General features: G+C 53.6%; 1 pseudogene; it reads left to right on the top strand.

The window, feature by feature from the left end:
• The first annotated feature begins 12,837 nt into the window (after positions 1-12,837).
• On the top strand, positions 12,838-13,903 carry LOC128930945 (lactosylceramide 4-alpha-galactosyltransferase-like; annotated as a pseudogene).
• The last annotated feature ends 282 nt before the right edge of the window (positions 13,904-14,185 follow it).

Genomic DNA, 14,185 nt, shown 5'->3' with positions numbered 1-14,185 from the left:
GCATTCTCATACACACACACAGCAGGGGAACATCCTCTCACACACATGCACTCAGCAGGGCAGCATGCTCACACACACACACACACACACACACACACACAGCAGGGCAGCACATGACAGCCAAGGCTGCAGCATGGGGAGCAGGGATGCTGCAGCCAGCAAACCACACTGTGTTGCTCCCTAGCTCCAGTGCCACTGCGGTCCGTTAACTTTTCTGAAAGTTAAATAGGAGAGCAGGGGCTGGGATTGGCTGAAGTAGTCCCTGCAGCCCTCACTGGGGGTCAGGCTGAGCTAAGACCACCTGCCCACCCCATTGTTTGGGCTAGGACCACCTGACTCCCAGCTGTGTCCTCAGAAAGTGGAAGAACTTGGCAGGCTCCCCACCTTCTCTGCACAAAGGCTCCTGACCCACCGCATCCCTTCCCCCAAACCTCCCAGTCCCAATGAGTCCAGGTGTCCTCTTCCAGCAAGGGGGCTCCCATGCCACTTGGAGGTCAAGAGTGTGGTCCAGCCAGGCACAATGGCTCACACCTGTAATTCCAACACTTTGGGAGGTTAAGGCGGGCAGACCACCTGAGGTCGGGAGTTCCAGAACAGCCTGGCCAACATGGCAAGAACCCATCTCTACTAAAAGTACAAAACAATTAGCTGGGTGTGGTGGCACATACCTGTAGTCCCAGCTACTTGGGAGTCTGAGGAAAGAGAATCACTTGAACCCAGGCAGCAGAGGTTGGCAGTGAGCTGAGATTACGCCACTGCACTCCAGTCTGGGCGACAGATCAAGACTCTGTCTCTGTAAAAAACAGTGTGTTCCCCTGGTGGGGGAATCCCTTTGTGGGGCGGAGGGGCACGAGTCCTCGACAGCAGCTGCGTGCCTTCAGTCCTGCGAGCCTGGCCCTGGCCCTCTCTATCTGCTGCTATTGCAGCCCCCCATATGATGTTGTGGGGTCAGGGATCCTGGTGTCTGCTGAGGGGCATGTGGAAGGAGAGAGGGGAGAGAGAAAGAAAGAGAGACCAACCTGGATTGACAGGACCAAGAGAAAGAGGGGAGGTACAAGGAGCCCCAGAGAGAAAAAGCAGGAAGAAGACGCTGACAGGAAAGAAGACATTGATTGATTGATTGATTGAGGAGGTCATCAGAAGTTTCCACCATTGACTTCTAGGCACTCCTTTCCTCTTTGGTGGGTGCACACGGTGGGTCACCATGGGTCTCTGTCTTTTTCCCTTGGCTCTTCTTGCCTCTGGACTGGCTTCCTTCCCAGGCAGGCTCTCCCCGAGGGTTCCTGGCTCACACCTAGCGACCCCATGGAAAGCTTGGCCCGGCCTGGGTTCTGCGCGCCTCAGCCTGACCAGTGCGGTACAGTCATTAGCCAGACCTGAGTCAGTGCTCACCTTGACAGCCAGGGGGTGGGGCCCAAGGGCAGGGGTGGCTCTCCCCACAGGACATCAGGTGTTCTCAGGGGAGGTAAACCTAGATGACCCTCTGTCTCCACTGCAGAACAGCGGTGCACGTGACTTTTCTCCTGCTGCAGAGGGAGATTCTCTACAGAGCTGCCATAGTAGTGATGTTGAAAGCCACATGTGACCCGTAGGGTCATGGGGACCCTGGAGAAGGTGGTGTGAGAAGTTTCCTTTCCACCTCACCCTGGCCAGGGTTCCATCTTGGGCTCCTGTCTGAGTTTAGGACCCAGCTGAGCCCGGACCACACTCAATCCCCAGAGCGACCTGTGACCTGTCCACAGAAGAGGAACGAAGTCTTAGAGCAGTGCCCTGTCTTGTGGGCACGGGGAAGGGCCAGGAAGGAAGCTTAGGCATATCACTGTGGGCCTTGGTCCTCCAGGCCTGGCCACACAAAGTCCTGCTCAGGAAGGAAGCTGGGAAGCAATGGGCTGGGAGATCCTGGGGTGAAGTCCACCTGGGTCTCTGTCTGCTCAGGCAGGGGTGGAGGTGGGTGAGGAGGGGAGCCGATTTGGCTCCACTAGAAGCAAGTATGACCATGGGACAGGGATGGCATGCTTGGACCGTCCAGTTGGTGACAGCTGTGACACTGGGAGCGTGATAAAGAGGGTGCTAGTTCTGGCCGCATGCCTGTGCTTCCTGGCCTTAGAGACTATCCTGAGTGGCCCTTTCCTCCCAGCCCCTTCAGAGACGTCTTCACACAGATATGTGCCAGTCCCCCCTGCTGGGGAAAAGGCCTGTGATGCGATGGTCATGGCCACATCTGTTGAGAGCCTGCTCCAGCAGGGGCTGGGCCCTGGACATGCATTGCCTCCCTCCATCCCTCCAAGGTGGAGTGAATCCCATTTCTTTTCTTTTTCTATTTTTTTTTTTGCGATGGAATTTCCCTCTTGTTACCCAGGCTGGAGCACAATGGCACAATCTTGGCTCACTGCAACCTCTGCCTCCTGGGTTCAAGCGATTCTCCTGCCTCAGCCTCCTGAGTAGCTGGGATTATAGGCACCAGCTACCATGCCCAGGTAATTTTTTGTAATTTTAGTAGAAACAGAGTTTCACTGGCCAGGTGCCGTGGCTCAAGCCTGAAATCCCAGCACTTTGTTAGGCCGAGGCAGGTGGATCATGAGGTCAACAGATCAAGACCATCCTGGTCAACATTGTGAAAACCCATCTCTACTAAAAATACAAAAATTATCTGGGCATGGTGGCGCATGCCTGTAATCCCAGTTACTCAGGAGGCTGAGGCAGGAGAATTGCCTGAACCCAGGAGGTGGAGGTTGCGGTGAGCCGAGATTGCGCCATTGCACTCCAGCCGGGATAACAAGAGCAAAACTCCATCTCAAAAAAAAAAAGAAAAAAACAGTTTCACTATGTTGGCCAGGCTGGTCTTGAACTCCTGACCTCAGGTGATCCACCTGCCTCAGCCTCCCAAAGTACTTGGGTTACAGGTGTGAGCCACTGCACCCGGCCAGAGTTAATCCCATTTCGTGGGCAGACAGACTGAGACTTAGAGGAGGAGCATGGCCTGACTGCAGTCACATGGCTGGTGATGGAGGGGGAGTCCCCATGTACCTTGACACTGATATCTTATACCTCAGTGGTGTAAGGGGATATGATCAAAAATGAGCAGGGGTGGCCACACCCCAGCCTGGCCGTGCACAGGGGCCAGCTCCTTATCTGGAGGCTTGGAAGCCACGGCAGGATCCGGCCGCGGTACTGATGTGTGCTTCTTTGCCATTGCTGGGTGTGTTTCTCCCCACGTCCCAACTTTGAATGCGCTGCTGGCCTCCCACCATGGGGCCGAGGCTTTGCTCCTGGATTTCCAGTTCCTGTGCCCTCCTTTTGAGACCCCAAGAACCTGAAAAGAACAGAAATAGCCCCTGGCTGTACTGGAGGGCCGGTTCTTGTCTCTTACTTATCTGCTGAGCTCCTGCTGTCTGCGGGGTCAGAATGAGAGATGGAGTAGCACCGGCCCCTTAGAAGTGAGACAACGGAAAACACACAGTTATTTCCAGGGGCTGAGGGCTGCACTGCGTGCGGTGGCTCCATCTGGTCCTACCATGGAGCCCTGGAGCCTTCGTCTCCTGGGTGGATTGCCCCCTGCCTCCTGAGTGGCCTGTCCCCAGTGACCCGATGTGGGCTAATGTCATTTTAGGCCCCTGGGTTAGCTGGGGTTCTCCAAATAAACAAGCAGTCCATGAGAAGATGAGATGAGATGGCCCAGCTCAGGAGTGAGGCAGGAGGATGTGGGGCCAGTTCCTCTGTCCTCAGCCTTTCCTTCTGCTCAGGTCCTTGAGGGTTGGGGGCCCACCCACCCTGGGGGCCATCTGCTTCTTGAGTCCGACATTCAAATGCTAATCTCATCTGGAAACAGCCCCCAGACACACCCAGGAGTAACGTTTAATTGGGGCACCCTGTGGCCTGGTCAAGTTGACACATGACATTAACCATCACAGCCCCCATTGTGATTTTGAACACATCTCTGAAGGCCAGTCCAGCTCCAGAGCTCCTGTGAGAGCAGCCAAGGCTTCTGTTTTGTTTTGTTTTGATGTGGTTTTTTTTTTTAGACAAAGTCTTGCTCTGTCACCCAGGCTGGAGTGCAATGGCGCTATCTCGGCTCACCGCAACCTCCGACTCCTGTGTTCAAGTGATTCTCCTGCCTCAGCTTCCTGAGTAGCTGGGATTACAGGCACCCGCCACCATGCCCAGCTAATTTTGTATTTCTAGTAGAGGTGGGGTTTCACTGTGTTGGCCAGGCTGGTCTTGAACTCCTGACCTTGTTATCCGCTTGCCTTGGCCTCCCAAAGTGCTGGGATTTCAAGCATGAGCCACCAGGCCTCGTCGGCCTCTGTTTCAACAGCCTGACAGCTCACCTCTCCCTCTGCCCAGTGTTAACACACGCTCTGAATGAAGAGATTCCCTCTTATCAGGCTTTGCGTAATCCACATGGCTGTTTATTTGCCCGGGTGCAGGCGGGTTGAGTCTGAAAAAAGAGTCAATGGAGGGCGGTGGGATAGAAGTTGGTTTTATAGGTTTGGGGTGGGCAGTGGAAAGTTACAGAACTTACAGATTAGGGTGTTTTTTTTTGCAAGCTGGGAGGGGGTTGTAGGGTCTGGAGTCGGGAGGTTGACCAAGTTGGTTACAAAATCCAATTGCCTTATCAATTAAGGTGTTTTGGAAAATTTTACCTGACAAGAAACCCAAGTAGCACTCGGGATTGGAGGAACACATTTTGTTATGCCTAGAAGGATTAGCACTGAAAAGTTTGAACCCTGGCTAAGAAAAGTACACAGTTTTTCTAAGTGAAGGGTCAGGGGAAGGAACTCAGAACTTTAGACAACGCAGCAGGTTTTAGACAGCGAGGCAGTTTTTTTTAAGGTTTTCCCATTAGTAAGCAGTAAGCTGAGGTACAGAAGCAGAAAGAGGCCGTTACTAACTTTAAAAATAGGGATGGTTGCTGACAACGTGCTGACAAAATCCCGTGCAAAATTTCCGCTTTGTTTCCCCCTTCCATGCTCTCTTATGGATATTAGGGAGCATCACCTTTTACACCCTAGTGTTTGTACTTAGTGGCTTGTACCCACGAGGGCTGGATGTTCATTAGGCAAGGGCCAAAGGCTAAAAGGAGCAATATGGCAGCAAGGGTTTCCATTAGTGGGAGGAGCCACGTGCCCAACTTTAAAGGTGGGACCACGTGGTTCCTGAGTTTGAGAGGCACTAATTTCAGAGGCCCTTTTACTTAGCCGTTGGGCTGTATTTTGTACCAGTCCCGACTGGCTGGTATAGAAGCAACATTCCTTTTCCAGAACAGAGATAGGGAAAAGCAGTGATAGAGAATGTCTCAAGTTAATTAGGCCCGGCAGGGGTTGATAATGCTTCCTCTCTTCAGGGTCTTCCAGTTACTTTAGATTTTCTGGTTCCAGGAGGCCATCCAGAGTATACCTGCAGGTCATGGGGACCGCCACTGCATCCACGGAGCCCTCAGTCAGCCTAAAAGACCTTACACCCATTCCTGTATCCCTTGCCCTAACAGGGACTCAGAGCCCTCCCTAGGCCCTGCATAATGTTCTCCAGGTCCTCAGTCTGTTCCCTGGGCCAGGCCCATGACCAAGGGCATCGAAGGAAATGTTGAGTGATGTGGGGCAGCATGGTGGGAGGGGGTCGTGGTCACTCATGCCAAGGGGCAAGAAAGAATTCATGGCGAGTTTGAAGTGCAAAGTGAAAGCAGGTTTATTTAAGGCTGGGCCGTTGGCTCATACTGTAATCCCAGCACTTCAGGAGGCTGAGGAGGGTGGATCACTTGAGGTCAGTTCAAGACTAGCCTGGCCAACATGGTGAAACCCCCTCTTTACTAAAAATACAAAAAATTAGCCCAGCATGGTGGTGGGCACCTGTAATCCCAGCTACTTGGGAGGCTGAGGCAGGAGAATCACTTGAACCAAGGAGGTGGAGGTTGCAGTGAGCCAAGATGGCACCACTGTACTCCAACCTGGGCAACAGAGCGAGACTCCGTCTCAAAAAAAAAAATAAAGGAATAAAAGAATGTCTACTCCATAGACAGAGCAGGCCCTAGGGCTGCTGATTGCATTTTTTTTTTTTTTTTTTGAGATGGAGTTTCGCTCTTGTCACCCAGGCTGGAGTGCAATGGCGCCATCTCAGCTCACCGCAACCTCCGCCTCCCGGGTTCAGGCAATTCTCCTGCCTCAGCCTCCTGAGTAGCTGGGATTATGGGCATGCGCCACCATGCCCAGCTAATTTTTGTATTTTTAGTAGAGACGGGGTTTCACCATGTTGACCAGGATGGTCTCGATCTCTTGACCTCGTGATCCACCTGCCTCAGCCTCCCAAAGTGCTGGGATTACAGGCGTGAGCCACCGGACCCGGCCCTGATTACCCATTTTAATGGTTATTTCTTGATTATGTGCTAAACAAGGGGTGGATTATTCATGATTTCCCTTTTTAGACCATAGAGGGTAACTTGCCGTGGCATTTGTAAACTGTCATGGCGCTGGTGGAAGTGTAACAGTGAGGACAGAGGCCACTGTCGTGGTCATTTTGGTCTTGGTGGGTTTTGGCCGGCTTCTTTACTGCGACCTGTTTTATCAGCAAGGTCCTTATGAGCTGTATTTTCTGCTGAATTCCTCATCCTGTGATTTAGAATGCCGTGACCATCTGAGAATGCAGTCCAATAGGTTCCAGCCCCATTTTACCCAGCTCCTATTTAAGATGGAGTTGGTTTGGTTCACACGCCTCTGACACCTTTACCTCTCTGGGCCTCTGTGTTCCCATCAGAATGTTGGAGCCTCCGAGGGCACCAGCCCGGTGCTCTGGGAGCCTCTGTGTCCACACTCAGCCTGGATGGGGGCTCAGTGTGGGACTGTTTTGTTGGGTCATGGTTAGCCAGTGTAGGCCAAGCTGGGCTAGACACGGGGCTGTAGGGGTAGCGCCTCTACTGTAGGGAAAGGTGGAGGTGCAATTTGTGTAGGGATGACAAGCTCCAGCTTGGAGGGCCTTTTCCCGGCCCTTGTTGCTGATGCCCTCTGTTGGGGCCTGAAGAGCTGGTGCCAAGGGCCTGGCCAGCAGGGGTCTGACCTGGCCTTTGGCCCTCTGTCTCCATTGCTTTGCACCTCTCAATTTTTTTTGTTTATTTGTTTGAGACAGAGTCTTGCTCTGTTACCCACACTGGAGTATAGTGGTGAGATCTTGGCTCACTGCAACCTCTGCCTGCCAGGTTCAAGCGATTATCCTGCCACAGCCATCTGAGTAGCTAGGGTTAGTGTGTGCCACCATGCCTGGCTAACTTTGGTATTTTTAGTAGAGATGGGGTTTCAGAAGGTTGGTCAGGCTTGTCTGGAACTCCTGGCCTTGTGATCCACCCATGTTGGATCCAAAGTGCTTGGATTGCAGGCATGAGCCACCTCGCCCAGCCGATTTTTCTTTTTTTTTCTTAGAGATAGAGTCTCGCCCTGTCACCCAGGCTGGAGTGCAATAGCTTAATCTCCACTCATGGCACCTTTGCTTCCTGGATTCAAGTGATTTTTGTCCTGTCTCAGCCTCCTGAGTAGCTGGGATTACAGGCACCCACCACCATGCACAGCTAATTTTTGTATTTTTAGTAGAGGTGGTGTTTCACCATGTTGGCCAGGATGTTCTCAATCTGTTGGCCTCATGATCTGCCTGCCTCAATGTCCCAAAAATGCTGGAATTACAGGCATGAGCCACCATGTCCAGCCATGCCCTGCACCTCTTCTCACTCCTCACTTTCTAAGATAAGTCATGGGGGATCCTGGTGATGGGAGCCATGGAGATGCTTAGAGCAGGGGAGTGGCCACAGCAACAGGCTAACTGGGAACAGCTCCCTGGTGACAGGGCAGGAAGAGGTGAGCCTGGAGGCAGGGACAGGCAGCAGGGGTGTCCCAGGCCCAGCTGACAAAGCCTACGATGTGGGCCACAACTGTAAGCCCCGTCTCAAGGACCAGGAGCATGCTTAGGACCTGAGGTCACCTGGGTATTGGGCTGTAGCCAACTTGGCCCCATAAACAGTTTCTATTCCTGGGTCTTGGGCTCTGACACCAAATATGGTGTGGCCCTTGTCTGGCATGCCCAGCTGTGGTCCAGCAACATCTCCTGCCCCTCCAGGTGGGCCCAGACCCCACCCACACTATGGAGGCAGATCATTCCAGCACTTGGGGCCCCCAAATGGCCAGGGGCCTGTGCTGCTGCTCCTGGTTCTCCAACTGTCCACCCATCCACGTGATTCACGTGGGGTTAAAATTACCCAGGACCGAAATAGCCCCTCTCCCTACAGAAGAAAGATGGGGCTGGGGGACAGCGTGTTTTGTTTTACACCAAAGTCCTGTCTTGCTGCCCCCATCCCAGGGAGCTCACCTGGCCTCTGACCCCACATCGATCTGCACACTCACTCATTAATTCACTCACTCATTGATTCATTCATTTACTGATCATTTATTAATTTTTCTTTTCTTTTTTTTAATTTTGAGACAGAGTTTCGCTCTTGTTACCCAGGCTGGAGTGCAATGGCGTGATCTTGGCTCGCCGCAACCTCCGCTTCCTGGGTTCAGGCAATTTTCCTGCCTCAGCCTCCTCAATAGCTGGGATTACAGGCACACGCCACCATGCCCAGCTAATTTTTTGTATTTTTAGTAGAGACGGGGTTTCACTACGTTGACCAGGATGGTCTTGATCTCTTGACCTTGTGATCCACCCGCCTCGGCCTCCCAAAGTGCTGGGATTACAGGCTTGAGCCACCGTGCCCAGCTCTTTTTTTTTTAAAGATGGGGTTTCCCCATGATGGCCAGGCTGGTCTTGAACTCCTGACCTCAGGTGATCCACTCAGCTCAGCCTCCTAAAGTGCTAGGATTACAGGTGTGAGCCACCGCACCTGGCTATGGATCATTTATTAATGCACTTGGTGGTTAATTCATGTAATCACAATTTACTAACTACATGCTAAGAGCTGGGCACTGTTCTATTGTTCTAGAGCTGAGCAAAACACAAAACATAAGGCCAAGCACAGTGGCTTATGCCTGTAATTGCAGCACTTTGGGAGGGCAAGGCGGGCGGATCACAAAATTGGGAGTTCAAGGCCAGCCTTGCCAATATGTTGAAACCCGTCTCAACCAAAAATACAAAAATTAGCTGGGCATGGTGGTGGGCACCTGTAGTCCCAGCTACTCAGGAGGCTGAGGCAGGAGAATCACTTAAACTAAGGCAGCAGACATTGCAGTAAGCCAAGATTGCACTACTGCACTCCAGCCTGGGTGACAGCGAGACTCTGTCTCAAAGAAAAAAAACACACACACACACACAAAACATAGCTATCCTCATAGGGTTATGTTCCAGACAGACAAGCAAAGCAAACAAGTAGGATGTACAGTGTGTTAGAATAAGTGCAAGGATGAGTAACCTAATCAGGGGGCTCTGAAGCCATGGGGGGGATGGGAATTTCAGGGGGCCCATGGAGGACCTGGTGGGAAGGGGACTTTTGAGTGGACACCTGAGGGAACAACCTTCCAAGCAGAAGGACACCAAGGCTCTGGCATCCACACGAGGCCTGAGAAACAGGTGGCCAGGTGTGGCTGGGGCACAGGTGGCAGGGAGAGCAGCAGAATATGAGGTCAGGCTGTGGGGGACACATGGGGCCCAGTGGATCAGGACTTCCCACATCACTCAGGGTCTGACCTGAGAATGACATGGCCAACGTATTTGTAAATTATCCTGCTGGCTGTTGAGTGAGTGGGTCAGAGTGAGCCTTTTCCCCATGTGCCTACTGTGTGCTGAGCTCCAAGCCGGGTAGTGGGGAGAGAAGACACAGGTGCACACTGGACGCTTGTCCCTATGGTGCTTACGGAGGTCTGGAGCCACTGCATCTCCTCCATCTGACATGCTCATCCTTGGTGCTTAACCAAGTGTCACCTCCCCGAGGGAGTCACCATCTTTGTCTGTGTCCTTTTTTTGAGACAGAGTTTCACTCTTGTTGCCTAGGCTAGAGTGCAATGGTGCGATCTCAGCTGACTGAAACCTCTGCCTCCTGGGTTCAAGCGATTCTCCTGCCTCAGCCTCCTGAGTAGCTGGGATTACATGCATGTACCACCACACCTGGCTAATTTTTTATATTTGATAGAGATGAGGTTTCTTCATTTTGGTCAGGTGGGTCTCGAACTCCTGACCTCAGGTGATCCCCACCTCGGTCTCCCAAAGCGCTGGAGCCACTATGCCTGGCTTTTTATCTTTTCTATTTTATTTATAGAGATTAGGTTTCACCTTGTTGGTTAGGGTGGTTTCGAACTCCTGACCTCAGATGATCCACCCACCTCGGCCTCCCAAAGTGAGCCATTATTATTTTTTTTTTTTTAAGATAGAGTCTGTGCATTGGAACAACAACAAAAAAAGTCTGGTCTCTCTCACACAGGCTGGGGTGCAGTGGCGCAATCTTGGCTTACCACAACCTCTGCCTCCTGGGTTCAAGCAGTTCTCCTGCCTCAGCCTCCTGAGTAGGTGGGATTACACATGTGTGCCACCACACCTGGCTAATTTTTGGACTTTTAGCAGAGACGGGGTTTTGCCATGTTGGCCAGGCTGTCCTCAAACTCTTGACTGCAAGTGATCAGACTTCCTCGGCCTCCCAAAGTGCTGGAATTACAGACATGAGCCATGAGACCTGACCACTGTTTCTAAATGGTGCTCCCACAAGGCTGATAGCTCCTTCGAGGCAAGGCTGTGTCTGATTCTCCTTTTCTCCTGGGTACCAGTGCAGGGCCTGCCCTGTCCCTGAGTGTCTGGTGGAGCAAGTCAATGAATCAGTGAACACGAGTCCCAGGCCTGATTTGTGTGTGTGGCCAGGGATACAAGGCCTCTGAGAGCCAGCGGCCTGTCTCACTCGGGGATATGAGCCTCTGAGAGCCAGAAGCCTGTCTCACTCAGGGACACAAGGCCTCTGAGAGCTGGCGGCATGTCTCACTCTCTTCTTGCCATCTTTTGCAGATGAATTTGGAGGCACTGCAAGTGCGTGGAAGGGCCGTATTTGTGTTGGCAAAGAAGGTCGGCCGCTGAGCCAGGGTGTGTCTCCCGGAGGCCTGCGGGCTGCCAGGATCCCCACTCTCTGCCACGGGCTGCCAAGGCTGGTCAGTTACTAGCCAGCGATATCATCAAGGTTCCCTGCTCTCTACCCTGGTAAGGGCCCAGCCTACGTCACCAAGCCCCAGGCTCCCAGAACCACACGCACAGGCTCACAGCCCATGTGAGATTACCACTCCAGCTTCTGCCTGTCCTTGGGAGGGGACCAACTCCCAGCTCCCATTAGTGCCCAGGTTGCACCCAGTCCCTTGACCTTGTGCCCAGGTTCTCTGGCACCTAATGTAGAAATGATACTTACCCAGAGGGGGTAAGTTTGTCACAGAGCACTTAGAAATCATTGAGTCATTGCTGGTCCTGCTGGCTGTTAACAGTCGATATGGCTCAGGTCAGCTTGCACCGAGGTCCTTCAACACACGGGGTACACTGGCTAGCCACCTCTCCTAGGCAGGGTGGTGCAGTGGTGAGGGCAGGGACCTCAGCCAGGCGGCCTGGGATCTAACTCCTGTGCTGTCACTGCTGGCTGTGAGGTGGAGTCCCATGCCTCCCAGGTGTCCACACAGCCTTGCCACCAGGAGCAGAGTCCAAGCCTGTCTTGTTCTTCCAACCACCTGCGAGGAACCTGTGCATGTTCCTGGCCACCAGCCAAGTGGACATCACCAGGAAAGAGTGAGGTCCAAGGCAGAAGGACCAGTGAGCATCACAGCCTGCAGCACGACCTCCCTGGTTCTTTCCCACCTGTGTCTATGAGAAGCACAGCCCAGGGTCTGGGCTGGGCAGCCAGGGGACTCAAAGACCCCCTTGTGTCTGGGGCAAAGGGCTCTGGGACACAGTAGGCATCCTTTGTGCCTGGATCACCCTGTGAGTGTACCTGCCAGGCCAGCCCTTAGCAAGCCAGCGCCTGGGCCTGCCAGAGCCCCAGGCCTCATGCTGAATGTCCACAGGCCCACTCTGGCCTGCCCTTGGATGAGCCTCAGGTCTGGCTCATGGAGCTGAGGTGGGCAAGAGCTGGACCTCAAATCCCAGGCTGCCCCTCCTAACAGAGCCCTGTGTGTCACATGGCAAAGCCATCACTTCTGACAGTTCTTATACAGACCAGACTCTGGCCTGGGCTTGTGATGGTGGCATGCCATGGGTGGCACTGGCCAGTCCTTGGGGGAGCTCACAGGCGTGAGTGGAAGGGATCCTGCTCCAACCCCAGTCCACAGCCCGCTGTGCTCCCTTTTTCTTTTTTAGACGAGTCTCACTCTTGCCAGGCTGGAGCGCAGTGGTGCAATCTCGGCTCACTGCCACCTCTGGCTCCCAGGTTCAAGCAATTCTCCTTCTCAGCCTCCCTAGTAGCTGGGACTACAGGTGCGTGCCACCACATCCAGCTAATTTTTTGTATTTTTTTTTCCTTTGTTTCTCATTTTAACTGATTCTGCAATAAATTTTTGTATTTTTAGTAGAGAAGGGGTTTCACCATGTTGGCCAGGATGGTCCTGATCTCTTGACCTCATGATCTGCCTGTCTCGGCCTCTCAAAGTGCTGGGATTACAGGCATGGGCCACTGCACCTGGCCAGTGCTCTCATTTTGTAGGTGAGCAGCCGGTAGACTAGAATTCAAGCCGTGGTCTCTGTGGCCCTGGGAGCCCATGGGCTTGGAAGCTGGGCTTGGCTCTGGCTGATGGTCACAGGAAGCATTTTCCTTTGAGTTGGAAATGCCAGTGGCCTCCCTGATGGCAGGTGCTCATGTCTTACAGACCGGCCAGTTCCTGCTGGAAGCCCCTGGTCCGATCTAGGAAGATCATGTCCAAGCCCACCGACCTCATGCTGCGGCTGCTCCGGGACACCCCAAGGCAGTGGGTCTGCACCCTGTTCATTCATCATCGGCTTCAAGTTCATGTTTTGCATCTCCATCATGATCTACTGGCACATCGTGGGAGAGCCCAAGGAGCAAAGGCAGCTCTATAACCTGCTGGCAGATATTCTTTGCCCCACCATGGCACCCCTCACCCCTCCCTCTTACAGCCCCGCTCCGGGCAACATCTTCTTCCTAGAGACTTTGGACCACACCAACCCCAACTTCCTCTTCATGTGCTCAGTGGAGTCGGCCACCAGAACTCACCCTGAATCCTGTGTGCTGGTCCTGATGAAAGGGCTTCCAGGTAGCAATGCCTCCCTGCCCCGGCACCTGGGCATCTCGCTTCTGAGCTGCTTTCCCAATGTCCAGATGCTCCCACTGGACCTGCAGGAGCTATTCCGGGACACACCTCTGGCTGACTGTTACACAGCGGTGCAGGGGCGCTGGGAGCCCTACCTGCTGCCCGTGCTGTCTGATGCCTCCAGGATCACACTCATGTGGAAGTTCGGTGGCATCTACCTGGACACGGACTTCATTGTCCTCAAGAACCTGAGGAACCTGACCAACGTGCTGGGCACCCAGTCCCTCTATGTCCTCAATGGCCCCTTCCTGGCCTTCCAGTGCCAGCACGAGTTCATGGAGCTGTGCATGTGGGACTACGTGGACCACTACAATGGCTGGATCTGGGGCTACCAGGGCCCCCAACTGCTCACACATGTCTTCAAGAAGTGGTGCTCCAACTACAGGCTCACTGAGAGCCACGCCTGCCACGGGGTCACCACCCTGCCCCCTGAGGCCTTCTACCCCATCCCCTGGCAGGACTGGAAGAAGTATTTCAAGGACATCAGCCCCTAGGAGCTGCCCCAGCTGTTCAATGCCACCTATGCTGTCCACGTGTGGAACAAGAAGAGCCGGGGCACACACTTCGAGGTCATGTCTAGGGGGCTGCTGCCCCAGCTCCATTCCCGCTACTGCCCCACAATGCACGAGGTCATGAAGATGTACTTGTGAGGGGCCCACCAGGCCACCTCCACGACCCACTCCCGATGGAGGGGGCACTTGGCCACCCTTGCTGGGGAGGCAAGATTGAGGACCCAGGAGAGGGAGGTCTGAGCTGCCACCAGGCTTAGGCTGTTGCAAAGGAGGAGCTGTGGGAGCAGGCCCAGTGGGAGGCTGTGGACACCCTCAAGACAGTGCCCTTTGTCAGGGCAAAGCTGACACGTGGTGCCAGGGCCAGCAGAGTGAGCTCAGTGAGTGCCCCGGGACTTCTGGATGACAGAGAGAAGGATGAAC

The sequence above is a fragment of the Callithrix jacchus genome, chromosome 17 (assembly GCF_049354715.1).
Source record: "Callithrix jacchus isolate 240 chromosome 17, calJac240_pri, whole genome shotgun sequence".
Taxonomy (NCBI): Eukaryota; Metazoa; Chordata; class Mammalia; order Primates; family Cebidae; genus Callithrix; species Callithrix jacchus.
The sequence above is the reverse complement of the archived record's forward strand: the minus strand, read 5'-3'. Positions and strand labels throughout refer to the sequence as shown.